Here is a 17,882-nt window from a genome sequence, read left to right on the forward strand (position 1 = left end):
AAAATCTCTTGTTTAAAACAACCCACTACCCTTTTTAATTCAAAATTTTTTTTCAGTCTCCAGATTAGAAGTATTTTATATCTATCACATGGTGGGGACTATGCAACTTCCCACTCCTGTATCCCAGACACTTGCTAAACATTGAATTGCAGCTGATGGGTGTCCTTCAAATTTGAGGACACCCATGAGCTTGGATTTCTGTCTCTCCACTTTTGCTGCTTTTTATGTAAACATTTCCAGACTGCCTCACACAGATTCCTGTATGGTTTTCCCTACAAACTTGTTTTGAGCCCGAATACTTTCCATTTAGTACTGTTCCATGTTTCCTACCCCTTTGCCAATTTAGACCTAATGCCCTAGTGATTTTTCCATTCCGTGAGCTGGGTGACAGTTGAGAGGAGGTGAGTAACGGATGGGCTGCTCACTTCAAACCATACTCTTGCAGCATTGAGAGTGATGATCCTTGGAAAAAACAAACCAGAAAACAATGAGTCTTCTGTCTTGTGGGGTCTGTCTCTTTTCTCTGGATCTACTCCTGGGCAATGGAAATACTCTCAGAAGGTTGAGTTCACTAACAGCCATTTCCCTATATGTTGGTTTCCTCCATCTGTTTCTAATATAATTTATCTCAGAAACAAGATATTGCTCACAGCTCTTCCAGGGTCTGTATGAGTGGTAGTATATATGTATGTATGTATGTGTGTGTGTGTGTGTGTGTGTGTGTATATGATGTATATATGTATGTATATGTGTATGTGCATGAGTTTCTGTGTCTGTGTAGTTTTAAGAAGGTAAAAATAAGAACCAGAGCCCTAATGCAAACTGGGTGAGATACAGTCTCTGTGCAGCCTTGGGTATAGGTGAAGATGTGGACCCAGCTCTGAGGCTTGGATCTGGAGAGGAGCAGAAGCACAGACATATGGTAGCCCAGCTGTTCAGGGCACAGAGAACCTGCTAGTCACCTTTTACTAACTTTAAAAAATGTCTGGGAGTATTTCAGAGGTGTTTGAAGTACTCTCAAAATGTTAGATTTCAGAATCATGGAAATACTGTTTGTTTGTTTGTTTGTTTGTTTGTTTGTTTCCTATGACTATTATTTCTTCATTTTGCCCTTTAGATAGGAGGGCTTGGAAAGAAAAACCATATTTATGTTGTGAATTTCTTGGTGTCAAGTATAGCATCTTAGAGTTTTTAATTGGCCTGGAATTAATTTACATCAATATGCATTATGTGAATATAGGGAACAAGCCTTAGAAGTCAAGACAGCATGATGACTCCATCAAAAACCTCATTTTCAGAAAGTTCATTGAAGCATATGCTAAATCAGTGGTCTGCAAACTCATTAGTCAACTGAGCCAAATATCAACAGTACAATGATTGAAATTTCTTTTGAGAGCCAAATTTTTAAAACTTAAACTTCTTCTAACGCCACTTCTTCAAAATAGACTCACCCAGGCTGTGGTATTTTGTGAAAAAGCCACACTCAAGGGGCCAAAGAGCCACATGTGGCTCATAAGCTGCAGTTTGCCGACCATGGTGCTAAGTGAAATAAGCCAGTCCGAGAAAGATAAGTACCACATGATCACACTCATTTGTAGAATATAATGAACAACATAAACTGAAGAACAAAAATAGATCCAGAGACACAGAAGCATTGAAAAGACCATCAGACCTCAGACAGAAGGAAGGGAAGAATGGGAGCGAGGGTAAGAGATCAACCAAAGGACTGTTATGTATGCATATAAGCATAACCAGTGGACACAGGCAAGAGGGGAGTGAGGGCCCCTGCTTGGGGGCGGGAGCAGGGGAGGAGAAGTAAATGGGGGGGGGGGAAGAGACATATATAATACTTTCAACAATGAAGAATTAAAATACACATTTCAAAAACTTCTACTAGCTATAAGAAAATACCCTCATGCACAATGTTGGCAAGCACAATCATTACTTTAAGTAAACTTTCTCTTTTAATACAAGATATTTCTGTTCTTGGAACAATCTCAAATTGCTTTTCACAGATAAACTACTACAGTGTGAGTTTTCTCCATTTCTGTAGAACTTTAGGTTCTGAAGTAGCCAACTAGCCTGATCCAGGCCTCCCTTCCCGTCCCCCAGCTGGCCCCACTCCTGATCAGCCTCCAACTGATTGGGGGTGAGGCTGGCTGGCCAACCACCTGTGGTCGATCCCCTGTGCCAGCCCAGCATTATAGACCCCCATTAGGGTGGGCTGGCCGCACCCCACCCATGCACAAATTTGTGCACTAGGCCTCTAGTGTGTGTGTGTGTGTGTGTGTGTGTGTGTGTGTGTGTGTGTGTATAAAGTATTCTTTCATATTTCTGACCTTAACTGAGAAGAATGGAGGAAAAATGTTATTATAAGACAAATGATGATGGAATGTTATGATGACCTATGGATTCTCAGGTCTGGCCAACTCTCAGATTCTTATAGTTCATTATGCAAAAAGGTTAGAGAATTCAAGTCTTTTCCCATAGAAAAGCATTCATTGCAAGTTCTGTCATTAAAGAAATTTAAATAGTACTTTATACCTTTACATGTCTAATCTCAATTTGTATGGTTATTATCTTGGTGATCTGTCTTGGCTTCCATAAATCATTAGCAGGGGTTCACTGGTTTTCTATAGGCAGACATTTCAGATTTGGATAATGTTTTCTAGGTTCTATTAAATTTACCTAGTTGTTTTAAGAACACAATTATGAATGTTGTACTTACTTTACTCATTTTTATCACTATGCACAAGGTACTTAATTATTCTATAAATTAATGCACAAGGGCTATCTCTTTAGCTATTCTATAGTCAAATATAGTGACATTATCATGTTTTTTATTCCTCCTGGGTCAGCAAGCACCCTGTACTTATGAGGGTCAATGAATTAAATAGATTATATATGTCCTTGGCTAGGTATGCAGTGGTCCTTGTTGCTACAGACAAAAAATATAGAGTTGATCCAGAGTCAAATTCCTCCAGTGCTTTATGACATTTTCCACTCGAGCTGGTAAACTCCAAGATTGAGATCTAAAAAAGAATGAGCTCCTCTAGCATACTCATTTGTTATAATTTTTGCTAAAGTGAAAAAATGAAAGTTTCAACTAGAGTTTTCCTGACATGATCGTTCTGAAAATCAGTCTACTCAATTATCTTTCAATTCTCAATTTCACTTATTTGAATTTGATTTAAATTTAATATCCACTGCATCCTGGAAAGACTATGAGACTGAAAGGACAAGGACATTAGAACCATCTGGTCTAGAACCATCCAATCTAGGCCATCATTCTTCTCATTGAAGAGGTCCATGAGAATATATTGAAGTCCACTGAGGTAAAACATTGCTAGAAAGAATAATAAAATTATTTTCTAACTCATTCCTGTAATATTATTGCGTGCATTTTCCTAAGAAAAATTCACATTCATAAATGCAAGAGATAGAAGTGTGTAATGGGATTTTAAATCTATTAATTTAAAGATACCTTTGGGTATTCAAAAATTTTAATCTGAAGCTCAGCCAAAATTCTTTTCTTTTTTACACAAAGGAAATATTTGGAAGCAAATATTTTTTTTCTGGGACAAAACTTGGCTATAAAAAGACAAAATGTTATCAATTTCTTCTCAGTAATTGCCTTATAAATGGAAAATCTAATCAAATCACTTTTTTTGTGAATCAGTCTTCACTGACTCTCTGTTGACTGCAAGATAAAATTGAAACTCCTTAGTACGACATTTGTAATCCTTTATGATATACGCCAGGCTCTGTACTAGGATTAGTATGGCTACTATCTCATGTCATTTCTCAGATGATCTTTACAGAATAACATCACTATCTCCATCTTAGAGTTGAAAAAACAGAGACTCAGTGAAATTGCCCAAAGCCGCTTTATACTTCTAGTAACATAGTTAGGGTGTGCAAAAGCAAACATTGTCCAACCACACTTTGCTAGCCTTCGAACTTTCCTTCAGAAGTTACATTCGAAATGCCTGAAAAAATAAACAAAGATAAATAGATAGATAAAGCTATTTGTCCAGTCAAGTGAAAATCTGAAGGAAGAAATAGTTTAAAATATAATGGTAAAGATGGTGAAAACGGGTTAACTCAATGATCTTTGTTGTCTTATTCCCATGCCCCAGAGCTTGGGAATCTCTAGAGAAAAATTTAAATCCTTTGAGGAAATTTCATGATGCTTTTAGTTCATAGCATGTGTTGTAATTAATGATCATTCCCTTTTACGTAGCAGATAGCACTAAAAAAATCCCCAGACACTATGTAGCCGTGCCCTAAAGAAATGCACTGTGAACTCCAGGTAAAAGCAGAAGTCTAGGACTTTGTCATTCAGTATGGCAGCCACTTGGGGACATATATTATTCAGGATTTGAAAGTTAGCTAGTCTAAATTGAGATATGCTGTAAGGGTAAGAAACATACCGAATTTCAAAGAAAAAATTTAAATAACTCATTAACAATTTTACATCAATTACATATAGAAATGGTAATATTTTGCATGCAATGGGCTAAATGGAATATATTCTATTATTACCTGTTTTATTTTAAAATGTTACTACTAAAATTTAAACTCTAGTCTAGTTTCATCCAGCCCTAGCGAACTTCTCTTTTATACCAATGGCTATTGGTAGCAAGAAAATTATACCAGTGGCCACAATAGCTTAAGACTAAATGCCAGCCAAAGGAACCAAAATTTAACTATGATCTGATGAGTTTACATGTATGTATGTGTGTGTGTGTGTATTTGTGAGAGAGGGGCAGAGAGACAAAGAGAAATATATTGAGTGAGAGAATATGTACCAAGAAACATAACTCAAAAATGATTATGAGATTTTTGAGAGCTTGTTTGGAGGTTCTAGCAGGGGAGCGCAGCTACTCGTATACCCTTGACCGAAGACCGGTCCTCTCCTCTTGGGGGAAAGTCATCCTCTTCGACCGAGCGCGCAGCTTCGGGAGGGACGCACGTGGATCGGTGAGGGAGGAGGGGGACACCCGCCTAGCCAGCCAGATCAGCCGAATCAACCCTGGCGATCAACGGGGTGACAGATGTCGCAGCCAGATCACCCTCACATCCTGATTATGAGATTTTTGAATAGAAGTTTGGATGAAGAAATACATAAGGCTCCCAGAGGATGCCTGGGAACAAAACACCTGTGTATGTTATACAGAAGGAGGGAGAGATAAAGAGAAGCCAGCAGGATGCATCATTGAATTAATGTGACAGAAGGGAGAAAGAGAAATGTAGTAGGGAAGGGAAAAATAAAAGTAAAACATATGGATTTGTATAGATAGATAGATATACATTCATATCTCAAAACATATGTATCCTATATAATAAAGAGGTAATATGCAAATTGCCCATCACACCCTCGCACAAGATGGCCATCCCCATGTGGTCACAAGATGGTGGCCCCCATGTGGTCACAAGATGGCCACCACAAGATGACCGGCAGGGGAGGGGAGTTGTGGGTGATCAAGCCAGCAGGGGAGGGCAGTTAGAGGCAACCAGGTCTATAGGGGAGGGCAGTTGAGGGCAACCAGCCCTGTAGGAGAGGGCAGTTGGGAGGGACCAGGCATACAGGGGAGGGCAGTTGGAGGAGACCAGGTCTATAGGGAGGGAAGTTGTGGGGGAACAGGCCTGCAGGGGAAGGCAGGGGCAACCAGGCCTGCAGGGGAAAGCAGTTGGGAGGGGGCAGCCCTGCAGGGGAGGGCAGTTGGGGTGATCGAGCTGGCAGGGAAGCAGTTAGGCATTGATCAGGCAGATATGGGAGTGTTTAGGGGGTGATCAGGCTGGCAGGCAGAAAATGTTTTGGGGCAATCAGCAGGCAGGCAAGTGGTTGGGATTCAGCAGTCCTGGATTGTGAAAGGGATGTCCGACTACATGTTTAGGCCCGATCCCACAAGGACATCATCCAAAGGATCCCCGATTGGAGAGGCTGCAGACACCCCCCAGTGCACAAATTTCATGCCCCAGGCCTCTAGTATAATATATATATATATATATATATATATATATATATATATATATATATATCTCCCCATAAGAAATATAATTTTATGAAATTGTATCATAAAAATAAATTGCTTATTCCAAAGATTAATAACCAGGTAAATTCAGAAAGAGAATTCAATGCTCTATATGTAACCCCCCTTTCCCCAGGGGATAAATATAACTCTGGATAAGCAATCTATATATATAGTGAAGGCTGGCATCATTAGGAGAGGAAGGTATGATTCATGATTAATGATGGCCAGGGTCCATCTAAGGAAGCCCTGCAACTGCCCTTAACCACATCCTTTAAGCCTTGGTGTTCCTGCCTTATATGGACCACCAACAGAAAAAGAAGATTATCTGTTTAGAGTCCCTACACAAATAATATAAGTGGGATCCAGCCCATTTTCAAGTCAGCTCAAAATCAGAGGAAATGGTCTTTGTTTGACAGTGACCAACGAGGCCAGAGGGGAAGAAAGGCTTCCCTTTTCTGTAGAAATAGCCAGTGTTCTGTGGTGACCCCTCTACTCTGAGAAGGCTTCTGAGCCTGTCTCAGAAGGGACTGTTTTTCTGATACTGTTCCCACTGTCACCCTGTGTGCACTTGGTGACTCACAGTAGATGAACTGGCTTCTCAGAGCTGTGCCTTTATCACCACTGGGAGAGCAGAGCAGCTGTCTCATCAGTCTGACTTTTCCTCCTGGGCTTTCTGCTGGCGTTCCTCCTGGCCGTTCCCAGTACAGTGGAGCTTTTCCATGTCAGGGAGACAACTCACAGGAAAGTAGTTTCTTTGAATAACAAATGCTTTGGCCAGGTTCTGGCTCCACAAACTACTCAGTTCCAGATAGTGAGGAAACCTCTTAGCAAAGTAACAACATTGACAGCATAAACAACTATGGCTACTAATATTATTAATAGTATTAATTAGTAACACTAATAATATTATTGTTGTTATTATTACACAGTGAAATAGAATCACTACCCTATAATTTATGCACTCTCTTGGTATTTTAACATCTGATTTGAAAACATATCTTTTATTCATTGACAAAAGACAAAGGGAAACTAAAGTAACTTCTCTAAAGCTTACAGAGAATGGATATAGAATCATATTTAAATGTCTTGCTGTCCCACTTTCTTCAAGCTCTCTAGCAATGCAACTTCAAGCAACTGTGAAAAAAGAGATAGTGGAGAGTAACTCCAACACCAAAAACTCCAGCCAAGGGTCATTGTGTCATAGCTTTCCCTCTGTACCACTTTGGGTTTGGGGCATTTTTTCAAATTGCATATCCAAAACATATTCTGGAGCGTAAACAGTGTCTCTGATTAATTCTGCTAATGACAACTACACTAACCCCAAGGTCTTATGAAACTACTGGTAAAGAAATTGATTATTTTAAAGTTTTTATCTTGAAAAAATTATAGGTTCACATGTAGTTGTAAGCAACAATTCAAAGAATTCCTGTGTGCCCTTTACTAAGTTTTCTCCAATGATAGCATCTTACAAATGTTACCTCTGCAATACAATAGTTACATATCAACCAGGAGATTGACATTGACATAACCTTACTCAGATATTCAGATTTCCCCAACTTTACGTATACTCATTTGTGTCTATATTTAGTCCTATGTGATTCTATCACATGTGTAGGTCGGTGAATCCAGCACCACAGGCAACATACAAAACAGTTCAGTTACCACAATGTCTCTTTTATATTGCTCAAATGAGTAGTTCAGGGTAATATTTGTAACTGAGATATAAGTAGAGAGAGAGAGAGAGAGAGAGGAGAAAAAAAAAAAAACAAAAAACCATACCATGATCTTATAGTGTTTATTATGCTTCACAAGAAATGGAATTAAACAGTTCATTTTCTACCTTTTTAATTCACCTGACACACAATGTGTTAGAATACATTTATCTCAGGTTTATCTAGAAAAGACTGTTCACTTTTCTCTATATTCAATTCTTCCCAGACCAAACACACACAAACCGAAAAATGTAAAAAGCGGGGGGGGGGAAAAAAAGCAAAAAAAAAAAAAAAGCTGGCAGAGAACCATTTGGATTGAAAGGATTTTCTATGGGCAAAGAACTGTGAAATTGCTTAGCAAGGCCCCACTAATCAATCTGACACACTTGTGAACTTTCATATTTTTACCTCTAGCACTGTCACAAGGCCATCGAATTAGTCAGTGATTAGATCATTTAATTAAATGAATGGCATCTGCCTTGTCATAAGGAAGTTTTTAATATTCATTCTAACAATTGTATTGTTATCAACTGGTATATATCTGATAGCTATGGTGTTACTATTTCAGTGATAACAGTGTTTATGTGTGTCTGATTCTTCCTTCAAAACTGTACTAATGAAATATCTATTTGTGGAGAGCTCTAGGTCAGATGCCTAGGATTCCAATCCCAGATGCCCCTTTTATTAGATGTATGAATTGGAAAGTTAACTTTTCTGTGCCTCAGTGCTCCCACCTGTAAAATGAAGATAATAATTGTACTCACATTATGGGTATAATTAAGTGTTTAAAATCTATAAAAATCACTTCTATAGGTTCCTTGCATAGAAGTGCTTAGTACTCTGTTTATGACTATCATTTTTATTATGTTTATTATGAGACAATATTTTGGACAGCCGTAAATGTTATCTTAGAAACACACACAACATAAACTTTAATCTGTAGGCAATGTAGACTATTTTAAAAAGAGCAATAAGTGCTAAGATGTAAGAAGGCACTTAGGTAGAAGATATTGAAAGACAGTGTAGATTGAGACTGGTAAAAACCTAAGAAAGAAGGAAATCATCTCAGCATAAGACAAGGAGAACCTGGGTTGGAATAGAAGAGAGAGTCTTCAAAGCAAACAGGTTTGGACTTAGGAGTTACTGCTACTGTAGTTGATAATAAAGAAGTGACAAAACTGATTCTGATTCTCAAATTCCAGAAAATAGTGTCATGAGTTAAATGAGAAAGGAAAAGGATAGTGAATTTAATTCAGGATAATTGAATTGAAAGTGAGAGTAGAACATTTTATATCAGTTAGGATCCAATAATTCAACCGTAGGAGCAGAACAAATAGAAGAGAGAGATAACTCACATCTATATATCTCATATGTGTGTATAATAATTTATATGTGAGTGTGTGTGTATGTATGTGTGTGTGTGTGTATATATATATATATATATATATATATATATATATATAATATATTAGGGGATATGAATAAGGGTTGTGCTGATGGCCAGATTCCCAAAGGGACCCTTTAAAGGTTGCCACAGTCAGAAGAAAACATCCTTAACTCGCTATTTATAAATTGTCCCCTGTGACCCATCCCCTCCTTTTTTGTACCCAGTCATAGTTTGTTCTAGCTATTGCTCCTTACTCCCAATTCTATATATTTTTTTTCTTTTTAAGGCAATATTAATGTTACTGTGCTGATCACCATGCCCTTCTTGTCCTTGTCCACCTACGATCAAAAAGGGGCAGATACCTTGTGGATCATCTAGTTGCCACATGTATACTTCCATGACTCCATTGGGGCAAAGCAGCCATACCTTAAGGTGTTATAAAACTCTTGTTCTATTTATTTCTTTATAAAAGTGTTCCTTCTTTGGGAAATTAGATCTCCAATGTTGATCAAACCACAATGTTAATCTATGATTTCATTCTTACTAAATTTTAGAAAGGCATAATTTATTAAAGACTTTTTAAAAATCAAAGAATAATCACAGGAAAGAAATTCTAACAAGGGAAACTCCAGATTCTAGACAGTGGTGGTGATTTAGCAGAACCCTGGGTTCAAATTCTGTCTCTACCACCTACTATCAGTATGAGTATATAGAAGTTACTAAACCCTGGTTTGACCCACTCATTCAATAAAGGCAATGCTATCTAATAACAAGGATTTTCTAATGAAGAAATTAGATAGTTGCACAGAAGAGCCTACTCTAAGTAGACATTCAGTACAATGTCAGGCCCTTCCACTTTGATTTCTAAGGTGACCCAGGGGTTTCTCACAGAAATAGAATGTGCTTGTCATTCCACTTCATCTGTAATCCTATTAATTACAATCCAGAGTGACCTCTTGAAAAGATAACCTAGGAAACTAAAAAACAAATATGGGAATGTTTAAATTTTTTTAGTAACAAAAATAGCCAGCGACTGGTCTTTCTCAAGACTCCCTGATGCATGACTAAGAGAATTTTGAAATGTCTGTTAAGTTTTCCTACTAGGGATACTTCTCCAACATCCCATTTCTATAATCCAAAAAATTGTGACTTTCCCAGAGGATATTTCAAATTTTCCTTATGAAGATATCTTTGGATATCTTTGATTGCTTTAGAGTGGATTTTAGTACTATGTCCCATAATGATGTTAAATACAGGTATAGATATATGCATATATAATAGTTACATGTTCAAAGTTAGAGCAAAATTGAGAAAGTGAGAGAATAAGAGAGCTAAAGCAAGAGTGTGAGTGGAAGAGAAAGAAAGGGGGAGAAGAGAAATGAGGCTACAGATGGTGAAGTTTTCTGTGTTGTTGGAATAGATGGTGTAAGTTGGTGATGGAACTGATACTGCCTAGTGGTTAAGAAATTTGGCCTTGAGTTTATGTCCTAGTTATGTTTTTCACTATCTGTATATCCTAGGCACACCTCTGAAACTTTCTAAGCCTTAATTTTCTAATCTATAAAATCAGAGACATATTAGTATTGACTTCAAAGAGTTACTGAGATGAGATGAGTAAATGAGAGTATAAATGTTGTGATGTTTATGATGCCAAGCACAAATTCAGCACATATTACGTGAAAGTTATTGTATATGTTAAAGAAATGTTCTTTTGTCTCCCAAAAAATCACTCCAATATTGAACTCCATTCTTGTAGAGCAAAGAAACATTCCCATGTGAAGTTTCTCACTGTCGTCACATGTGCTGGATAATGTTTATTTCACAAAACATCTATTCCTACTATTTCTTTAACCTACTTTATCTATAAGGCTGAAAAGGACATTTCACAGACTCATGCTTGACTAGTTCTGGATCTGATATATCTAATGTATAAGGGACAGCCCAAGAGAGGGGCCTAGCAGATAGGGACTAGCAGGCAAGTTTAGGAGAGGAAGATCACTCTTGGAGGCTGGATTCCACCTTCCAGGACCAGGTTATGGCACTGGTAACTGTGGAAGCAGCAGGGGAAGCTCTTTCCATATCTCAGAAATAATTGCTTTTAAAATGCTACCTTAGATCAGTGACTTCTGCTCCACTAGCCCTTCCAAGGATTTTTGAAGTACCCGTTACTCTGTGTGAAATCTCTCTGCTTAAATACCTGGAGCCATTTCCAGTTATTTCACACTGAACCCTGAGTGACAGAACACCTATATGAGCTCTTTCAATGCCTCTTAATTAATTGCTGGCCGAGCTGGAGACTTGACAAATGGTCCATGATCTATTCATTGACTACTAGGTATAAGACAAGTGATAGGCACTGTGATTTAAACAAAAACAAAAACGCAACCAAACAACACCCAAGTGCCAAAATCCAATCTCTCCCTTTACAAAGTTGAGGCACCAGACATATTTAAAGATTCTTATGTTTTGACTAACCATTTGGACTCTAAGATATTAGCCTGCAGGGACTATTAAAGATTTTAGTCTACAAAAGGCCACTCCTAGGAATGGGATTCAGTTCAAATTTGTCATTGTCAGCATGTTCCAGATTGTTTTGCTCTTTTGTTTGGAAAAAGTATATACTTGGTTATGTGAACTCATAGTATACTATGTGTCATTTATTCAGTAGTTATTAGCTGAATTCCTCTTAATATCAGCAGATACTGTCCTAGGTACTGGCATAAAGAAGTGGCAGAAAAGAAAAAAAATCCTAGCCTTCATTGATGTTATAGTAAAATGGGAGAGAAAGACCAAAAAATAATTAATTTATAATAGAATGTCAGATAGGGGTAAGGGCTATGAGGTTCAGGGAAAAAAGTATATAGGAATGGAGTACAGTGAACATGGAAGACCTCTCTGAAAAAAGGGACATCTGCACGAAGAAAGGTTGCAAACCATGTGTATAGCAGGAGAAGAGCACTCAAGGCAGAAGGAACAATGAGTGCCAAGGCCCTGACTTCGAAGAAAGCTTGACAAGGTTAGGTCAGCAAGATGGTCAGGAAGTGGTGAGATAAGGAAGAGATGTAGGTGATGAGGCTGGAGGTAGATCCCTGTGAGCCTTGCTAAGGCTCTTATAATTTTAGGAGTGATAAGAAGCCATGAAGTGGAGTGATATTATCTGACTTACATTTGAGGATCATTCTGGCTTCTGAGCAGTGGAAAGACTTTAGGGAGCAAGAGTACAGGAAGGAAAGCACATAGGAAATTATTGAAATAAGACATGAAAAATACTGAAAAAGAGAGAGAGAGAGAGAGAGAGAGAGAGAGAGAGAGAGAGAGAGAGAAGATTTGAGTGCAGGTGGTTTGTTTAGGAAGAAGGATGTTCAATGTTCAGGAAGAGCACAGAGAGGGAGAGAGGGAGGACTGGGCAGAGGAAAATTTTGAACTGTGAATCACTTGCAACAAAGGCTTCAGTCAGTCCCACAAGCAGTATGGTCAGAACTTCAGAGACATCTGGAATTGAAGCAAAGGGAGTTCAAGCTTTTGTAAACCTTCATCAAACAATCATTATATACTAGAGGCCTGGTGCACAAAATTTGTGCATGGAGGTTGGGAGGGGGCGTGTCCCTCAGCCCAGCCTGCACTCTCTCCAATCTGGTACCCCTTGAAGGATGTCTAACTGCCCGTTGGGATCAGGCCTAAACAGACAGTCAGCAGGTTACCCCTTCTACAGTAGATGGTGATTCCTCTCCTGCCTTCAGGTCTCTTGGACAAGAAGCCCATGTGACTGAGTGGCAGTTGTATCTTCAGTTTAATAAAACTCTTATATGCCCTGGTGGAAACCTTCCTCCTCTGGGAAACATGACTTTGAGATTCACAGAACCCAGAGTTGTAGTGATGGAAACCACGCATTTCCCAAGTTTATCACTGGGAGTGAGAAGAAGCAGAGTTATAGTTTTCAAACTCATGTGTTCTCCTTTTTGGTGATATGGCACCATAGAATTAAGGGCCCATAATTTAAGGCATACACTTTTCCCTCATATCCACGATGGCATCGGGTTTCACCTTCATAGGACAGTCCACAGTTCTATCAGGCCAGAAGTTTCTGGTTACGGTGGCAAATGATAGGTCTTTAGGATCGCAGGGTCAGAAATGTAGAATGAGCAGTACGGGATTTAATCCAATTCAACCCAATAATAACGCACATTTCACGGTCATTTTGTCACTGTGTTCTGGGGAAGATGACATCTTATATTATGTATTCACAGACCTTTCTTTCTCTTCTCCTACCTTAGAAGAATTGAAATTGTTTGATTTTAAGCCTCTGCACTACTCTTTATCAGGATAACGTAGTACCGCAATGCTGAACAAGGAGCATAACAACTTTTTTGTTTGCCTTTTCAAAATTCACATCAGTCTAACCTAATTCAAACAAGCAAACTTCTCTTTACCAGAAACCTCATAACCTTCTCACTTGGCATGGAGAGAGCTCCTGGAGCCGACAACTGAGGACCTTCACCACAGGAGTGAGGGAAGGGTCTCGTTTTCCCTGCAGAGTGTTGGTCTGCTGCATGGTCTCAGAGGCTACCTGATTTATTTGTTGAATAACTCATCAGGATAAGAATGTGGGCAAAGGCCTCTCTGGTGATGTTCCCCAGCTGTGCTGTTGTCTGTGCAGCTGTGGCCTGAAGTGGGACTCATATTATCCATATTCTATCTGCTCACCCAAGCAGGGACATGTGCCTTTATTTTTTTTCTGGAAAGCATTGCTGTCTATTAAATAAAACTTCTAACCTTAGAATTTTTTAATATTTTGCTTTCCCAGGACTCTGTCTCGGTCATTCCTAAAATGCTTATCAGAATAACTGGGGTCATTCTATCTAATAAAGAGGGAATATGCTAATTGACCCTCACACCATCACAAAGATGGCAGTGCCCACAGCCAATAAGGAGGGAATATGCTAATTGACTGCCATGCCCCCAAAGATGGTGGTACCCAGTCCCATCAGCCCCACTGGGGTGGCAGGTACATGGCAAAACCAGGCCAGCCTCCAGGTGGGCCTGGCTACTCTGTGTGCCTGCTTCCAGAGTCCCCCAGTCCCCTCAGTCCCCATTCACCCAGGGCCACCTGAGACTCAGGTAACCAGGGCAGGCTGAAGCTTGCCCTGCAGGCAGTGGCTGTAGCAGAGGTGTGATGGGGACGTCACCTTCCCCTGATTGCCGGGTGGCATCCCGTCCCTGAAGGATCCTTGATTGTGAGAGGGGGCAGGCCAGGCTGAGGGTCCCCTCTCCAGTGCATGAATTTTCATGCACCAGGCCTCTAGTTTTAACAATAAAATTAGAGAAGCTCTAACCAGGGGTTTCTCATTCACTAGGCCTGAAGAAAAGCCTCAGGTTAGGTTTTTGTTAAATTATTCAATATAACAGAAATGTTCATATACGTAATGACCTTTATGATAGAATTCAATAATTGTCACAAAGTGTACACATTCATGTAAGTAGTATCTCCCAGAACATCACTAGCTCGCCCCTCAAATCATCGCAGGTATTATCCTCCCCGAAGGAATCACAATCATGACTTCTAATTCCATAGATTAGCTCTGCCTGTTTGTGATCTTCATATCAATGGGTTCATGCAGTGTATGGCTTCTTATGCACAACATTGTGTTTGTAGAGATTCTTGAATATGGTTTCATGCAGCAATAGTTTGTTTATTCTCCTTGCTCTATAGTATTCTACTGTATGAGTATACCATAATTTATTAGTCCATTTTTGATTCTGTTGAAATTTTTGCTTTAGTCTTTGTCTATTAATTACTGACATTCTTGAGCATGCCTTTTGGTGAAAATGAATATGCATTTCTGTTGAGTCTTTTTCTTGGTGTGGAATTTCTGGTTCAGATGGTATGCATGTGTTCAGCTCTAGCATATATTGCCCGTTTTCTAAAGTGGATCTACCAATTTATATGCCGAGCAGAAAACAAGACCTTTGTTCTACATGCTTGACAAAAGTTGGCAAAATGCATCTTTTTAATTTTCACTATCCTGGTTTTAATTTGAATTTCTCTCATAAATGTTGAGAAACTTTTCATAGTTTTGATCATTTGAATATTCTTCCATTGTAAACATCTTTTTTTTGGCCTATTTTTTTTTTTATTAGTTGTCTCTTTTCTTACTTGTTTGACTCCTTTTATTACATGTGTATTAAAAATACCTTCTTCCATTCTTTAACTTATCTTTTCATTCCCTAATGGTAACTTTTCATTAACTGAAGCTCTTAATTTCTATGTTGTCTAACTTACCTATTTAACCTTTATATTTATTGCTTTTTGTTTCTGATTTGGAAATACTTTCTCATTACAAGGTTATGTTTTCTTCAGAATTCATGTTTTATTTTTAAATGCATTTTTATTGATTTTGGAGAGGAAGGGAGAGGGAGATTGAGATAGGAACATCAATGATGAGAGAGAATCATTTATTGGCTACTACCCGATGCCCCACACCCTGCCCTCTCTTCATCCCAGGCATTATCCTCCCCAAAGTAATCACAATCCTGATTTCTAATTCCATAGATTAGTGAACTTCATATAATTGGTTTCATGCAATGTATGGCTTATTTTGCTCAATATTGTGTTTGTGAGATTCATGAATCTGTATCTAAGATTATAGTATCTAAGATTTATTAAATACTTCCTATGTGGGGATTGAGCCCACAACCCAGGTATATGCCCTGACTTGGAATTCAACTGTGACCTCCTGGTTCATAGGCTGATGCTCAACCACTGAACACTGGCTAGAATTCATATATATTTTTAAAGCTCTATGAATCTAATGCATTACCAGTTTAAAGAAATTCTAATGTTGAGTATTTGAAATCTATTATATAATGTTACATATCAGAAGAAGTGTCTCAGGTCAGAATTAATGATAGTGATGTTTGGTCCAAAGCAAAGAATGTCTTCCCTAAAACACCATAGAAAGGGAGGGGGTTTAAAAATGTAAGCTTAATATGGAATTCTGTTAAAGATATATGGGATAGATATTGTCAGTAAAAAATAAGCAAGGTCAGATTACTGTGTCAGTATCAAAATCTGGGGGAGCAGAACTGAGCAGCTTCCAAATTTCAGGGTCATAGGCCAGACAGGGACAGAGGAAGTGAAGCTGAGCCCCAATGAAAAAGAAATAGTGATGAAAGGCACATAAAACTAATAATCGCTAGGCTATGTCTGGGCTATGTCCTTCACATTCATGGCCCACCTTTCAGTGTCCTCTCTGCCTGTTGTGAAGTGATTTTAGATTCATTGCTGATCTGTATTCTTATCACATTTTTTTATTTTTTAAAATATATTTTATTGATTTTTTTACAGAAAGGAAGGAAGAGGGATAGAGAGTTAGAAGCACTGATGAGAGAGAAACATCAATCAGCTGCCTCCTGTACCAGAATTGAACCTGGGACCCTTCAGTTTGCGGGTCAAAGCTCTATCCAATGAGCCAAACCAGTTAGGGTATCATTTTAGAAAGTGATACTATTATTGGACCAGTCTAATAAAATACGTTATAGCTTGGGAACTTAAAAAAAAAAAAAAAAAAAAAGCTAGCTTTTCATCCCAGTGTGACTATTCATATTTTTCTAAAAGTTTCTAATTTAGTTATTTTTAAAACAAATAACAAGACCTTCAGACTTGCACGGTTCAAATTCTTTCCTGTGATCTTGGGAAAATTACTTAATTTTCCTATCCTCAGTTCCCTCATTTGTTTAATAAGATGATAATAATAATACCTATTTCTTAAGATTGCCATGAGGATTAAATGAATGAACATATGTAAAGTACTTCTAGTTTCTGGTGCAGAGGAAGTATTCAATAAATCTTAGATACTATAATCCCATAGTACCTGATTTAATAACATCTGCAATATATTTTGAGTTCCTTATAATTTAAAATTATATCAATACACAATTAAATAAATTTCATGACAATGTAAGTCGTAAATTCAAAATTCCTCAAATTTTACTCATATTCCAGAATAATTTTGTCTCTTCTTATTCACTATTTTACCTCAGAGACCTATAAGTATTATGCAGAGACTCTTACCTAATGTGTAAGATTCATCAGCCTGAAAGTGACCAGAACCTAGGAGCAATTATCAGAGAGAATAATTCTTAACTACAGATGACAGAGATGCTCCATGTCATCATTAAAGAGTAGTTTCATCTTTGTCCTTCTTCAGGTAATGGTGAGCCAGCTCTATGTTTTGGCAAAGTAGGACACTAAATTGTAAGAAACTGATGATTTCAGATACCAGGGAAGGCCTGCCACATAAAACTACTCCCCCTAATGGCTGGTGCCTAGAATTGCATCTATAAACTTTTGAAAATCCCACGAGGCTAAATCTATTTTTCTAAGAGTGTCAAGTCCTTAACATTCTCTTAGATATTTTTATAATTTTATTTTTCAATTAAAATTTATATTTAATATTATTTTGCATTAGTTTCAGGTGTACAGCATCATATACTTTACAAAGTGGTTTTCCTGATATTTCAAGTACCTACCTTGCACCATACATAGTTACAATATTATTGACTATATTCCCTATGCTGTACTTTATGTCCCCCATGACTGCTTTGTGACTACCAATTTATTAGTTCTTAATCCCTTCAACTTTCACCCAGCCCCTCAACCTCCCTCCCCTCTAGCAACCATTAGTCTGTTCTCTGTACCTATGAGTCTTTTTTTGTTTTGTTTGTTCATTTTGTTTATATTGTCCT

This window comes from Pipistrellus kuhlii, unplaced genomic scaffold (assembly GCF_014108245.1).
Source record: "Pipistrellus kuhlii isolate mPipKuh1 unplaced genomic scaffold, mPipKuh1.p scaffold_m20_p_1, whole genome shotgun sequence".
NCBI lineage: Eukaryota > Metazoa > Chordata > Mammalia > Chiroptera > Vespertilionidae > Pipistrellus > Pipistrellus kuhlii.